The sequence below is a fragment of the Hylobates moloch genome, unplaced genomic scaffold, assembly GCF_009828535.3.
Source record: "Hylobates moloch isolate HMO894 unplaced genomic scaffold, HMol_V3 SCAFFOLD_6, whole genome shotgun sequence".
Lineage (NCBI taxonomy): Eukaryota > Metazoa > Chordata > Mammalia > Primates > Hylobatidae > Hylobates > Hylobates moloch.
In genome coordinates, this window is record NW_026652281.1 from 151810251 (window position 1) to 151824139 (window position 13889).

The window sequence follows — 13889 nt, forward strand, 5'->3', positions numbered from 1 at the left end:
ACTATGTGCAGGCCCAGGGTCAGACATTTTATTTTCTTGATTGCACTTCAGCCTCCCAGCAGCCCTGTTTTACAGATGAAGAAACTGAGGCTGGAGAAGGTTGCCCAGGGTCCTATGGAGAGAAAACTCAAGCTCTGGCTGTTCCACTACTCTGGGACACCACCCCCAGTGGGAACCCCACCTTTACAAGGATTCGAAGGTAAGTGAGGACTTATCTCCTGAAACAATTAGAGTACTTACTTTTTTGTTACATATTCCCACTAAAGGTTTGCAGCCCCACCCAGCTTGAGTGTCAGGAGAATGTCAACAAAATCTGGCTCAAGCCTCACAGAATCCACGAAAGACGCCAGCCCCTTCACGGTTGGAGAGTGATTCACAAATGTGTCTTTAAGGACTTTCCCAGGCCAGGCACGGTGGCTCACGCCTGTAATCCCAGCAAGCCGAGGCGGGAGGATCACCTGAGGTCAGGAGTTCGAGATCAGCCTGGCCAACATGGTGAAACTCCGTCTCTACTAAAAATACAAAAATTAGGCAGGCGTGGTGGCATGCACCTGTAATTCCAGCCACTTGCGAGGCTGAGGCAGGAGAACTGCTTGAACCCGGGAGGCGGAGGTTGCAGTGAGCTGAGATCATGCCACTGCACTCCAGCCTGGGCAACAAAGCAAGACTCTGTCTCAAAAAATAAATAAATAGAAACTTTTGCTCACTAATGGAAATGGAAGTGGCACCTGTCATAGGCAGAGACAAATTGTCAAAGTAAACAACTTTTAAGTCTCACTAGACACTCCTGCCCTGGCAGAATCTGGTCAAAAGCTAGGTCAGCAAATTTCAGAGGCAGTATTAAGGACAAAGTAGCAACAATCCAAACTTCCTTTTTAGGTACTCAGAAAGACTAACAGAACATTGAGAAGGGGTGTTAGTCACATCCCCAAACTGCAGGAGGCCAGAAGATAGTGAGGGGTCTTTCAAACAGTCTAAAAAACTGAGACTCCAATGTTGGAAAAGAGAAGGAAGGGAATGGGTTAAAGTGCCAGTTGCTCCCTCCTCAGATAGCAGGGCCCTGGACATCCCTAAGATGTTCCCTTCCTCTTTCATCCTTCCCTGATTCCAGCCTCCCCACCTTCCCCAGGCTGGCTTGCCTGATTTTGTGAGCTGTTCAGCCGGCTTAAAGTGTAATTCTGTATTTCTGATTCTATCTGTGTTCCAGGAGGCATTATCTCTATCTCTGTAATAGCTTCTCAAGCAAAAACATTTTACTGGGTAAAAGAGCAAGGAATAGGCATGACCTGGTGCTGATTTAAAGCAAGATTCCAGGCAAGCCCTAGAGCCCTCTCTAAGCAGCCTCCCTCCTTTCTGCTGTCTAAGGAAACAGCTCCTAATAGCCGTGGTATCATATTGTATCTCATATTTACACGGCACTCTGCACGCATTCACTTATTCAGCGGACATCCTTTGAGGGCCTATTATGTGCCAAGTCTTCTGGGTGCTGGCAATCAACAGTGAACAAAGTCCCGTGAGGTTCTTGCTCTACTTGGGAAAACAGACAATAAACTCTGAAACAAGTAAATAAACACGATCATGATGAGGCTACTGCAAACGCAATGTGGTAGCAGCGTGACGATGATGTGCCATGGGAGACAGGAGGCAACATCACAAAAGGTAGAGTGCCCCCGCCCTCCGAAGAGGTGGCAGGTGAGCAAGAAGGAGCCAGCCAATGGAAAGCTCTGAGAGCAGAGTCTCTAAAAAACAAAACAAAACCGAAAAACCAAAACAGGGCTCAAAGAAGATGTCTGCACTTCTGCCAGAGGGGGCAGAAAGAAGATAATGGTGCTCCAACCAGGGAGACTGTGGAGGCAGTACAGGTGACAGGAGGCGGGGAAACGAGAATTAGCCAGAAACACAGTAGGTTTGCCACGTCAATCAGACACTCAAGTGTGTTCTTGCTCTTCTCAACAACCCATCAAGTAAGGACGATCAGTGTTTCCCATTTTACAGACAGGAAAACTGAAGCTCGGGAAGGCTACCCAGGTACATAGGGGCAGTGGTGGGATGTGAATCTATGGTTTAGGATGCTGACGCCAGCGCTATCCCACCTGCCTCATGGTAGAGCAGTGTCCAGACACAGAGGTGGCAATGCAGCAGCTCAGGCGGCAGCTCCAGCACCCCATGTGTTTTGTCCATCCTACATGGGTTTGGAAAAACTCATTTGAGTTAGTGATCAACTCTGAAACATAACCCTTCACTCAAAAATCTGGCTATCCTCTGAAAATATTTGAAGACCTGGTCATAGTGGGACCATGATTTGAATGACAGCAATGGGCTAGAGCAGTATCTCTGCCCACCTTGAGAGAGGAATGGGCACTCTGTTTTTCCACAGCCCCCACCTCTCCCGATTGCTTGCCCCAGGCCCCTTCACTCCTGTCCATTGCATTCATGGCCTCCCTGTGCATTCGGCTTTGAGACCCCAGCTCTCTAGTGATGAAATATGTGGGAAGATCCACAAAGCCCAGCAAACGAGGAGTGACCAGAGGAATTGAGTTACAGTTCCTCCCTAGACCACTTTCCTGCCTTTCTGATGTAATCACTTTGCGTAAACAGTAGGAAATGTTCAGAAGAGCTGCTACAAGGCCGTGATTAAGAGGTCAGGCCTGGTTCTTAATTCTAGCTTCAGCAAGTCCTATCTGTGGGACTTGGGCAAGTTCTAAAACCTGTTTCTTTATCTGTAAAGCACAAATAATAATAATGCCTACTTTACAAGCAGGATTAGGGGAAACAGTAATTTAGGTAACGTGCTCGGAACGATGCTAGTTTCATGGTGAGCATCCAATAGATGGAGCCGTAGTTGTCTTTCTCATCTTAGAAAGCAGCTGATTCTCCCATGTCATGACAGTGTTTGTGCAATTCCTCTGGAATTCTCTCCTTTCTTCCTTAGGAGAGCATTTTCTCAATGTTCCTCTTTATCTTTCTCCAAATACAAAGACAAATCTAAGAGGAAAAAAAAAATCTTCAAACTGGGTCGCAGATACTCAGCTTCTTGTCAATTCTCATTAGGGTTTAAAAGCTCAGTCTCCTGCATATGCCCAAATATAAAGCAATGCCTTCCATTCCTAATTCAAAGAACGAAAAAAAAAAAAAAACGTGGTTGGATGTGGTTGAATATATAAACTTTTTGGGATGGCAATAAACTAGGCAAAGTCCTGCTTATTCAATTTATTAGCTCAGTTGTGCAACGTAGAAGTAAACAGAAAATTACTTAGAATTTTACAATAATATTCATTTAGAAACCTCACTTTTCTCTGTATACGTGTTGCATGAAACAGCTTTACTCCATTTTTTGCCACACATAAGGAGGCTGAGGAGGGAAGATTGCATGAGGCCAGGAATTCAAGGCTGCAGTGAGATATGAGTGCACCACAACACTTCAGCCTGGGCGACAGAGTGACACTTCATCTCTAAAAAATAAAATAAAATCATAAAAAAAATTTGGGGAAACTTTTTAAAGTGTCTGCTCCACAGACCCCCGTTTTGCATTGTGCAGTTTCATTTTTCAGACCTTTCTCCTGTCTTCCATTTGACTGCCCTGAGATCCAGCACTTTTTGCTTCCACATCTGAGGCTGTCGCTGGAAACAAGGTCTCCATCCATTTGCATGACATGAGCACAGTCGGGATTTGTATTCATTCTGTGGGTGTGTGTATATTCGTGCTCTCCACAAAAGAACCACTCAGCATTGCTTTTTCAAGCCGAGCTTTAAAAGGCTTATTTGCCATGACATCCAGCACTTGTAATTTGAGGTCATACCCCGAGGAAGAATTGCTAAATCTGTGTAAAATGTTTCTGACTCCTTTCCTTACAGATTCTGTCAGATTATCTCTTTAAGAATTCTAAGCCCATGTTGTTTGAGGTGGTTTTAGGCTAACGTACATTCCCCAAACATTTCTTTGCCGTTCAAAATAAAGCAATTGAGAGAGTTCTCCGTAAAAACGAGGCACTTTGCAAGAGCTCAGAACAAAAGACAACTCCCTCTTTTCTAGGGGGTAATTTTGAGAATAGAAAACAGAGTGTTCTGTGTAAGCCTGTACAATCAAGAGAGCCATTTGCTGAAGGCCTGTGTGTGCGAGTGGTTCTCATGTGCTCTCCACCTCCTCCTCATCCTCCCAGGGGATAAAATGAGGCCCAACAAGTGCAAGAGATGGACCACGTCAGCTTGTGAGAGAACAGGGATGGAACCCAAGTCTGCTGGGCTCAGCCTACTCCCTCCCTGCTGCCGAGTTGACCTATTCTACTTCCGTTAAGCCAACTGCCGGGCTCTGATTATACGAAATCAGGTAAGCCAGGACCCTGTGTTGAAGGATCTCCCAGGCCCGCTGGGGTGAGAGTGCAGCAGCAAGGATGGAAGTGCACAGATGCAAGGGTGGCCAGGCCTATGGGGATACAGGCAAGCGAGGCTGAGTGTTGGGGAAGTAGGAAGGAGAGGCTGTTTAAGCAAGTTCTGAAGGACAAAGCCATGTCTGCAGCAAAGATCTAAGTCTGGAAGAGCAGAGGGTGTTTGGGAAGCTGTGGAAAGCACAGGGCACGGTAGTAAGAGATCATCAGTGACCCACCAGGCGGCCCCTGCTCAGGAGTCTGGATACCTACACGAGAGTCTCTGGTTGGACACGCGGAAGGGTTCGGACACTTCATTTCATGCCATTTTTCCAGCTGCAACTCCCAGACCCAGCCTCTCGCTCCCTCATGGCTGGATGTAACGCCGTGTCTTGTCCATCTCCCCAGCTTCTTCCAAATCAGGCACAAACTTTCTGAAGAGCTCCAGCAAGCAGAGGCGAAGGCTGTACTCATATTTGTTTGTGTGTAGAAGTGAGTCCCTGTCCCCCACCCCAACACCAGCATCAGGTCTTATACACACACACACACTGAGAGAGAGCTAACCAAAAGGACACGTAAGTAAGCAGACAGACAGACAGACGCAAACCCACAGACACAATCACACACGCACAGACATGCACGTAATAAGCAGATGACCATAAGATGCTGAGAGGAAGACTCAACAGACCCAGACACAAAAACACACCCACATTTATGCAGAAGCACACAGGTAGGCTCTCTCTCACTCCCTCTCTCTCTCTCTCACGCACACACACTCACACTCACTTACAAAATATACGATGGAAACTGGACCAAAGAATCCTCCCGACTTCTCCACCTAGCCCTTTCCATGACGCTCTTCCACCTCACCCTAGCCTTTCTTCTTCCCACAGAAAATTTCCCTTGCCATCCTCAAAACTGACTCTTCACGCCTTTCTGGGAATGAAGGTGTGGGTACCCTATATGCCTCTGGGAGACGAGGGGTCATTCTCAACTGGGACACCCCAGGTGGAGCTGAAGTGGGACGGAAAGGGTGGGTTTCCCACAGAAATACAGCCTGACCCCCAGATCTGGAGAATCTGGACTTTGCCCTCCTGGAGTGGGGTGGGCAGCATTAGACGCTCTCCAAGGGCTCCCAAGCTTGAGTCGTTTCTGGAGCCAAACCTTCACACTGATCCCAGGGGCCGTGGCTGAAAGACAAGCTGGCCACAGGCAAGCTGGTCAACCTGATAATTGGTCAAAATGATGATTGGTTGGAAATGAATATCCTCGTTTCCTATTTGTCAACTACCACTAATTTTATTTTATTTTATTTATTTATTTATTGAGACAGAGTCTCGCTCTGTTGCCAAGGTTGGAGTGCAGTAGTGGAATCTTGGCTCACTGCAATCTCTGCCTCCCGGGTTCAAGCGATTCTCCTGCCTCAGCCTCCTGAGTAGCTGGGATTACAGGCGTGCACCACCATGCCCAGTTAATTTTTGTATTATTAGTAGAGATGGAGTTTCACTATGTTGACCAGGCTGGTCTGAAACTCCTGACCTCAGGTGATCCACCCACCTCGGCCTCCCAAAATGTTGGGATTACAGGCATGAGCCACCATGCCTGGCCAACTATCACTCATTTCGACGCATCAGTGGGTGGTATGGCAAGTGCTTGGAATTCTTTAAGAATCTCAGCCATGTTTCACGGGTTGTTTCCTCTTTGGGAGGTTAAAGTTGTTTATTTCTTTTTCTTTTTTTTTTTTTTTTTTTGAGACGGAGTCTCACTCTGTCACCCAGGCTGGAGTGCAGTGGCGCGATCTCAGCTCACTGCAAGCTCTGCCTCCCGGATTCACGCCATTCTCCTGCCTCAGCCTCCGGAGTAGCTGGGACTACAGGCGCCCGCCACCACGCCTGGCTAATTTTTTGTATTTTCAGTACAGATGGGGTTTCACCATGGTCTCCATCTCCTGACCTTGTGATCTGCCCACCTTGGCCTCCCAAAGTGCTGGGATTACAGGCGTGAGCCACCGTGCCCGGCCAAAGTTGTTTATTTCTAACCTATTTTCAGGAGAGTATTCCTACTTAACTATTTGTAGCCGATATGAAGGACATACTTCATTCACTTATTTTATTCATTCATTCAACAAATGCTTACTGAAAGTCCAGTGATGGGTGTCCAAGTCCCGGATGGACAAACAGGTGTGAACAAAGCAGACAAAGTCTATCTCCTTGGGAAGCTCACATTTTGGTGAGAGAAAGAGAGCATCAAATAGATATATAAATATTTAATATCATGTAGTAAATGCCATGAAGAGAGGCAAAGAGATAGAGGGAGAAGGGGTATGACCTCAGAGACGGCAATCAAGGAAGGCCTAGATTAGGGGAGGGGAAATTGAGCAGATGCTTTCATGCACTGCTGGGATGCTCCTCACAGGGGACGAGACATGCAAAGACCCTGAGGTAGAGCAGCCTTGGTGTGTTGGGGAGCAGTGAGGAGATCAGAGCGGGTGGTCCACAGGGAACAAGGGAGAACCAAGGCAGGACGTGAGCCTGAGGAAGCAGCCAGGGCCTGAGCACAGGGCCTTGCAGACCACAGTCTCAAACATGATGGAAAGCCGTTGGAGGATTGCAAACCAGCACGATCCCATTCAAATTCTAAAAGGAACAGCTCTGGTCGTTGTGTGAAGAATAGCCTGGGATGGGAAGTGGGCTGGGAGTGGAAGGACAGCGATCGCTTAGAAATATATCACAGGCCTCCAAGTAAAAGTGATGAGAGAACCCCCTAATGTCCACCCAGAAGCATTCACCAAAACAACCTGCAGGCCAAAGAAGAGACAAAGTGAATGTCCAATGACAAAGGCTTGTTAGAACACATCCAGTGTTGGCCGGGCACGGTGGCTCACGCCCGCAATCCCAACACTTTGGGAGGCCGAGGCAGGTGGATCACCTGAGGTCAGAAGTTCGAGACCAGCTTGGCCAACATGGTGAAACCTCATCTCTGTTAAAAATACAAAATTAGTCTGGTGTGGTGGTGTGCACCTGTAATCCCAGCTGCTCAGAAGGCTGAGGCAGGAGAATCACTTGAACCCGGGAGGCGGAGGTTGTGGTAAGCCGAGATCGCAGCACTGCACACCAGCCTGGGCAAAAAGAGTGAAACTCTGTCTAAAAAAAAAAAAAGAAAGAAAAAAAGAAAAAAAGAAAAAAAAAAAGGACACATCCAATGTCCACAAGAGAAGTATCATTGATCACTGCTTACTGAGGGCCTGTTATATGCCTGGGACTATGCAAGAAATTTTAAAGAAAACATCTCACTTAACTTTTACAATCACCATTCAAGGTAGATATAATTATTCCCACTTCACAGACTGGGGAACTTTAATTTTTTTATCCCTGTTTGAAAACATTTTAAAATATCAAAAAGGCAGAAAAAGTAGAATTGGATTGAAACAAATGAGATATTTTAATGTTAAAAAAATTAATCAAAAGACTAAATTTTTTTAGAGACAAGGTCTCACTATGTTGCCCAGGCTGGTCTTGAACTCCTGGGCTCAAGCGATTCTTCCACCTCGGCCTCCCAAAGCTCTGGGATTACAGGCGTGAGCCACCACACCCAGCCTGAAAAAAATTTTGAGCTTTGTCTTTTAGTCTATTTCCTAAGGCAAATGTAATGCACTCTCATCTCAGAAATAGTAAAATAGAAAGAAAGCGAGGTCAGGAGATGGAGACCACGGTGAAACCCCATCTCTACTAAAAATACAAAAAATTAGCCGGGCGTGGTGGCGGGCGCCTGTAGTCCCAGCTACTCGGAGAGGCTGAGGCAGGAGAATGGCGTGAACCCGGGAGGCGGAGCTTGCAGTGAGCCGAGATTGCGCCACTGCACTCCAGCCTGGGCAACAGAGCGAGACTCCGTCTCAAAAAAAAAAAAAAAAGAAAGAAAGAAGGAAACCAAAATAAGCAAAGGGAGCCCCCACAGTCCCACCCCATTATCCACCCACTCGCAGTCCTTTGATGTGGATGTTGCCGTGTGTGCTTTTTTTTTTTTTTTTCTGGTGAGACAGAGATTTACTGTTGTTGCCCAGGCTGGAGTGCAACGGCACGATCTCGGCTCACTGCATCCTCCGCCTCCCAGGTGCAAGCGATTCTCCTGCCTCAGCCTCCAGCGTGGCTGGGATTACAGGCATGTGCCACCACGCCCGGCTAATTTTGTATTTTTAGTAGAGACGGGGTTTCGCCATGTTGCCCAGGCTGATCTCAAACTCCTGACCTCAAGTGATCCACCCGCCTCAGCCTCCCAGAGTGCTGGGATTACAGGAGTGAGCCACTGTGCCTGGCCAGGATGTTGCCGTGCCCTTTTATTGCAGACTCAGTGTTTTTCAAAAATGAGCTCATGCTGGCCAGGTGTGGTGGCTCATGCCTGTAATTCCAGCACTTTGGGAGGCCAAGGTGGGTGGATCCCAAGGTCAGGAGTTCGAGACCAGCCTGGCCAACGTGGTGAAACCCCATCTCTACTAAAAATACAAAATTAGCAGGGCGTGGTGGCACAGCCTGTAATCCCAGCTCACAGGAGGCTGAGGCAGGAGAATCGCTTTAACCTGGGAGGCGGAGGTTGCAGTGAGCTGAGATCACACCACTGCACTCCAGCCTGGGCAACAAGGCAAGACTCTATCTCAAAAAAATAAAAATAAAAAATTTGAAAAGTGAGCTCGTGTTATATATACTATTCTGTGAGATTCCATAATTCACTTAAATCGCCTTAGTAGGAGAGATTGTCTCAAGCATTTTCTTTTCTTGGCCATTTAAGTTGTTTTCTTACTAATGAACAGTTATTGTGTCCTAAGTTTTCCCATTACAATGAAGAGCAAGAAAAAATTATTGAAAATAAATTCAGGCCGGGCGCTGTGGCTCACACCTGTAATCCCAGCATTTTGGGAGGCCAAGGTGAACGTATCACGAGGTCAGGAGATCAAGACCATCCTGGCTAACAGAGTGAAACCTCATCTCTACTAAAAATACAAAAAATTAGCCAGGCGTGGTGGTGGGCGCCTGTAGTCCCAGCTACTCGGGAGGCTGAGGCAGGAGAATGGCGTGAACCTGGGAGGCAGAGCTTGCGGTGAGCCGATATTGCACCACAGCACTCCAGCCTGGGCGGCAGAGCGAGACTCTGTCTAAAAAAAATAAATAAATAAATTCAAAATACAACTGAAAGACAATAGAAAATCTTTGGGAAAAATACAGAAATGCTTTGCACAGAGGAAGACAAATTTGCAGTGTTTCAAATGCTTACTACTGGGGATATCGCTTTTCAATGGTATTTTTGTTTTGGCTAAGTTGTTCTTAGTTTTCTTCCAAATTGCATGTTTGTTCGCATTCACTTTGGTCAAGTAGTTTTTCTGGCTAACTCACATAAGCATTAATTAAAAATGGCCAGTATTTAGTTAGCTTTGAATATGTGTGCACTAGCCCTAGTACAAACCTTATTTTAATGAATCCTCCCAGTAATAGCTGAGCAAGGTCCTGGTGGCCTTTCCCATCTGATGGAAATGGACTCAGAGAGTCAGGGGGAAGAGACCATAACCCAAAGTCACCTGGCTGGGAAGTGGCAGAGGCTTGAGTTTGAGCCCAGACCATCCTGGATGCCTGCATCTGGGTCCTCGCCACTGTCCCTGGCCTCTCCCTCTCCTGCGAAACTTAATTGCTAGTAAGGGAAAGCTAATAACAGGCTTATAATAAAATCTTTACTGATTCTAAAACCTTTTTCTTCTTCGGCTATAAGAGATATCCAGAAGTGTAACTTCAGTTTCTGAATTTAGCAACTAATTTGTCTATATTAGAAAGGTCTTATAGGAGAAGCCAGCGGGACTGGGTGCACGGGTGGGGATCAGAAGCCAGTTGTCGTGAGAGGTTTTCTCCCTCTAGGGAGAGTCTTCAAGCAATCACTGTATCAACAGACACAGATGTTTCCCTTTCTTCATATAATGAAAATCAGGGATCCAAACTTATTCGAAGAGCCAAAGAGGCCCATTCGTACCTATTGGAATGGCAGGTTTTGCAGCAATTGTTACATGTGGATTATACAAATTGAAGAGCAGGGGAAATACTAAAATGTCCCTTCGTCCGATCCTCATGCGTGTGGCAGCCCAAGGCTGTGTTGCAGGAGCAATGACTGTTGTTATGGGCTATTCCACGTATCAGGAATTCTGGGCAAAACCTAAGCCTTAGAAGAAGAGATGCTATCTTGGTCTTGGAGGAGGAGCTTGCTTTAGTTAGACGTCTCATTACTGAAGTTACATATTGCTGTTGAAAATAAACTAATTTGTATGAGTTTAGATGGTAACACAGCATTTGAATATTGGCTTCCTTTCTTGCAAGCTTGATTTGCCTGGTGACCGAATTACTAATGATTAGTTTACTGATTAGGTCCTTCAAGGAAGTTAACTTAAAAGAAACATGTCATCTAAATGCACTTATGGTGTTGAAATGTCCACCTTGTTAAATTGTGAAGATGAATTTCATTCTAAAGAAGATAGCAAGCCAGCCCTGTAGTACTCCCAGTTTGCTGCAGAATCTCACATATTTTGGATGTTACATAAGAGTCCCACTTGCCCCAGTTAATTACACTTTTTTCTGCCTGTTTTGTGGACTGGCTGGCTCTTTTAGAACTCGTCCAAAAAGTGCATGGAATATAACTTGTAAATCTTCCCATGACAGACAACGCATATGTGTGTGTTTAAACCAAACCTAGAAAGCTTACAATAGAGCTGCATAATAGCAGTATTTATTAAAGAATCACAATTGTAAACATGAGAATAACTTATGGATCCTAGGTTAGTTCTTTGGTAATTGCGAACTATATTTTCGCTGCTGTTATATTAGAATAATTTTTAAATGTCATCTTGAAATAGAAGTATGTATTTTAAGCACTCATGCAAAGGTAAATGAACACTTTTTAAATGTGTGCATTGCTTATTTTTTCCATAAAAATTGTAAACATTAAACTGAACACCTATAATGGATTTTATTAATGACTTATGAGCAAGCTGGTTTGGTCAGATAGTATACCCAAACTTTTATATACTACAGAATGCTGCTTCACTTGTGAAATTCTCTTGTCTAACCTGAATTTACATTCCATGGTGATAACATGGTATATTGTTATTAAAGTAAATGACCGGCCAGGTGTGGCGGCTCATGCCTGTAATCCCAGAACTTTGGGAGGCCAAAGTGGGTGGATCACCTGAGGTCAGGAGTTCGAGGCCAGCCTGGCCAACATGTTGAAACCCCCGTCTCTACTGAAAATACAAAAATTAGCCGGGCATGGTGGCGGGTGCCTGTAGTCCCAGCTACTCGGGAGGCAGGGGCAGGAGAATTGCTTGAACCCAGGAGGTGGAGGTGGCAGTGAGCCACGATCATGCCACTGCACTCCGACCTGGGCGATAGAGCGAGACTCCGTCTCAAAAAAAAAAAAAAAAAAAAAAAAGTAAATGACCATATCAAAAAAAAAAAAAAGGTCTTTATAGTAATGCTGTGGTGCTATATAGAGTATGTTTTCATTTATGTGCATTTAGTCTTGGTTTATAATGTGAACTGTCATGGGAAATAATAAAAAATTAAGTATTAATAAAAGGAGCAAGCAGGGAAAAAAGAACCCTCAAGGACTGCTTTGAGTGCACCAGAACCATTCATTGCCCCCCAGGAAAATGAGCTCAGATGTACACTGGAAATCTGGGAAGACCAGCAGCCTGGCAGGATGCACCCCTAGATAGGGAGTACACCACAGAGGCCAGGCAGGGCCATGGAGTGCAACCTGTGCTGGGCCGGGAGCCAGGACACCCGAGCTCCAGCCCCGACGCAGGTCATTTCACGTGGGTTTTATCGAGTTTCTTGCTCACTTGTTTCTTGGTTTATTGCACAAGCATGTGTTGGGTGCAGCCTCTGGATCCAGTTCTACGTTGGGCAGGGGGAATGCTGAGATGCCAGGGGCACCCCACGTGGCCCTGCCCACAAGGAGCCTGAGGTCTAGAACAGGGACAAGCTGCAAACAATGACTGCAGTATGACGTGCTTGCTGGACACTGAGATTTATCCCTGCGGATACTGGAGTTTCATGAGAATTGTGTAATTTATCATTTCGTTTGATGAGAATAAAAACAATCTTTTAAATGTCATAAAGAAAAAAAGTCTTCTCTCTAGGAACTGTGAGGTCATCCATGAGAGGGTGACGGTCTCTGCAAGGTTAGGGGCAAGGGAGCTGGGCATCACGGAGAATTTCTCCACAGCAGTGACCAGAGCTTTTGAGCTGGGTCAGGCTGTGTGAATTGGAACTCAGTGACTGGAGTGATAGGGAGAGAGGAACGGCAGGCCGAGCAGAGGGCACAGCGGGTGCAATGGCAGAGGGCAGCAGGCTGTGTACCATATAGCTATGGTGAATGCAGCTCAAGGATCCCTGTCCGAAACAGGTGGAGGGCAGTGGGTATGGTCACCGTGCAGAACGTGGGTCAATGGGCTGAGGGCTCACTCCAGCCCACAGTGGGTAGGGCCAAGCTTTGCTCTGGCCCCTCTGTGCACCTCAATTTCATCATCTGAAAAATGGAGGAGAAGGTCAAGGGCCAGGAAGGTCCTAGGGAGTGTTTGTCTGGCTCCTGCATTGCTTCTGGGAAGGCGAATCTACTCCTCTCTCTGACTTTCCCCAGTGCAGGTGGTCCAAAGCTGAGGGCAGTGGCTACTTAAAAGCCAGTTAGGACAACCAGAGGGTTGCTGGTTACACCACCTGGCACACAGCTGGCACTGATTAAATGTCCTCTCCCTCCTCCTTTGAGGGCTTTTCAGTTGGGTTACCACGTCTGAGCTAGATATATTAGGAAGCAATTGCTCCAGAATATCTTCAAAAGATGGCCCGACCTTGGCCCATCCATGATGGGTGGTGCCACATTAGGGCCACACAGGCGAGGCCAGGACAAGAAGCCACGCCTGGGCTCACATAGAAAGAGGAGGATCAGCTGGGCGGCCCTGCCACCCTCCTGTCTGTACAGCCCAGCTGGGCTTTCTCACTTTTGTTTGTCCTCTGCAGGATGCAGAGGAATCCTGACTGACTGGCTACTCGTGGTTTTTTTTTTTGCTGGAACAGACTGTTCTGAGGTTTCACAACACCTCTGCCTCAACCAGCCACTCTGCCCCTAAATCTTGCACCTTGCAAAGGTATCTAGCTACAGGCCCCTGCTCTGAGTCCTGAACGTGCCTGAAGAATGCTTGTTAGGGCATTCTGAATTAACTCAATCATCTTGTCGATGTGGGCCAGAATGCCCGGGCACAGATGAAGCTACCAGCCTGACATCCCACTCTCCAGGAAAGCTGGATTTGGGCTGCACATATGCCACAGCCCAAGTCTCTAAGAGTCAATGCCTAGGGTTCTCCATTTTGTTGCCAAACATTTAAAACTGCACCTTGGCTGACATAGACCTGTTTCTCCTACATTAATTTTCTTCTCATGATGGCTGAAGGCTCAGAAAATTCTAGCTTTGCACATGGAAGCCATTTCCCTACATCTC

The 13889-nt window shown here is 46.5% G+C and overlaps 1 pseudogene; it reads left to right on the forward strand.

The window, feature by feature from the left end:
- Positions 1-114: 114 nt before the first annotated feature.
- On the forward strand, positions 115-10564 carry LOC116470652 (HIG1 domain family member 1A, mitochondrial-like; annotated as a pseudogene).
- The last annotated feature ends 3325 nt before the right edge of the window (positions 10565-13889 follow it).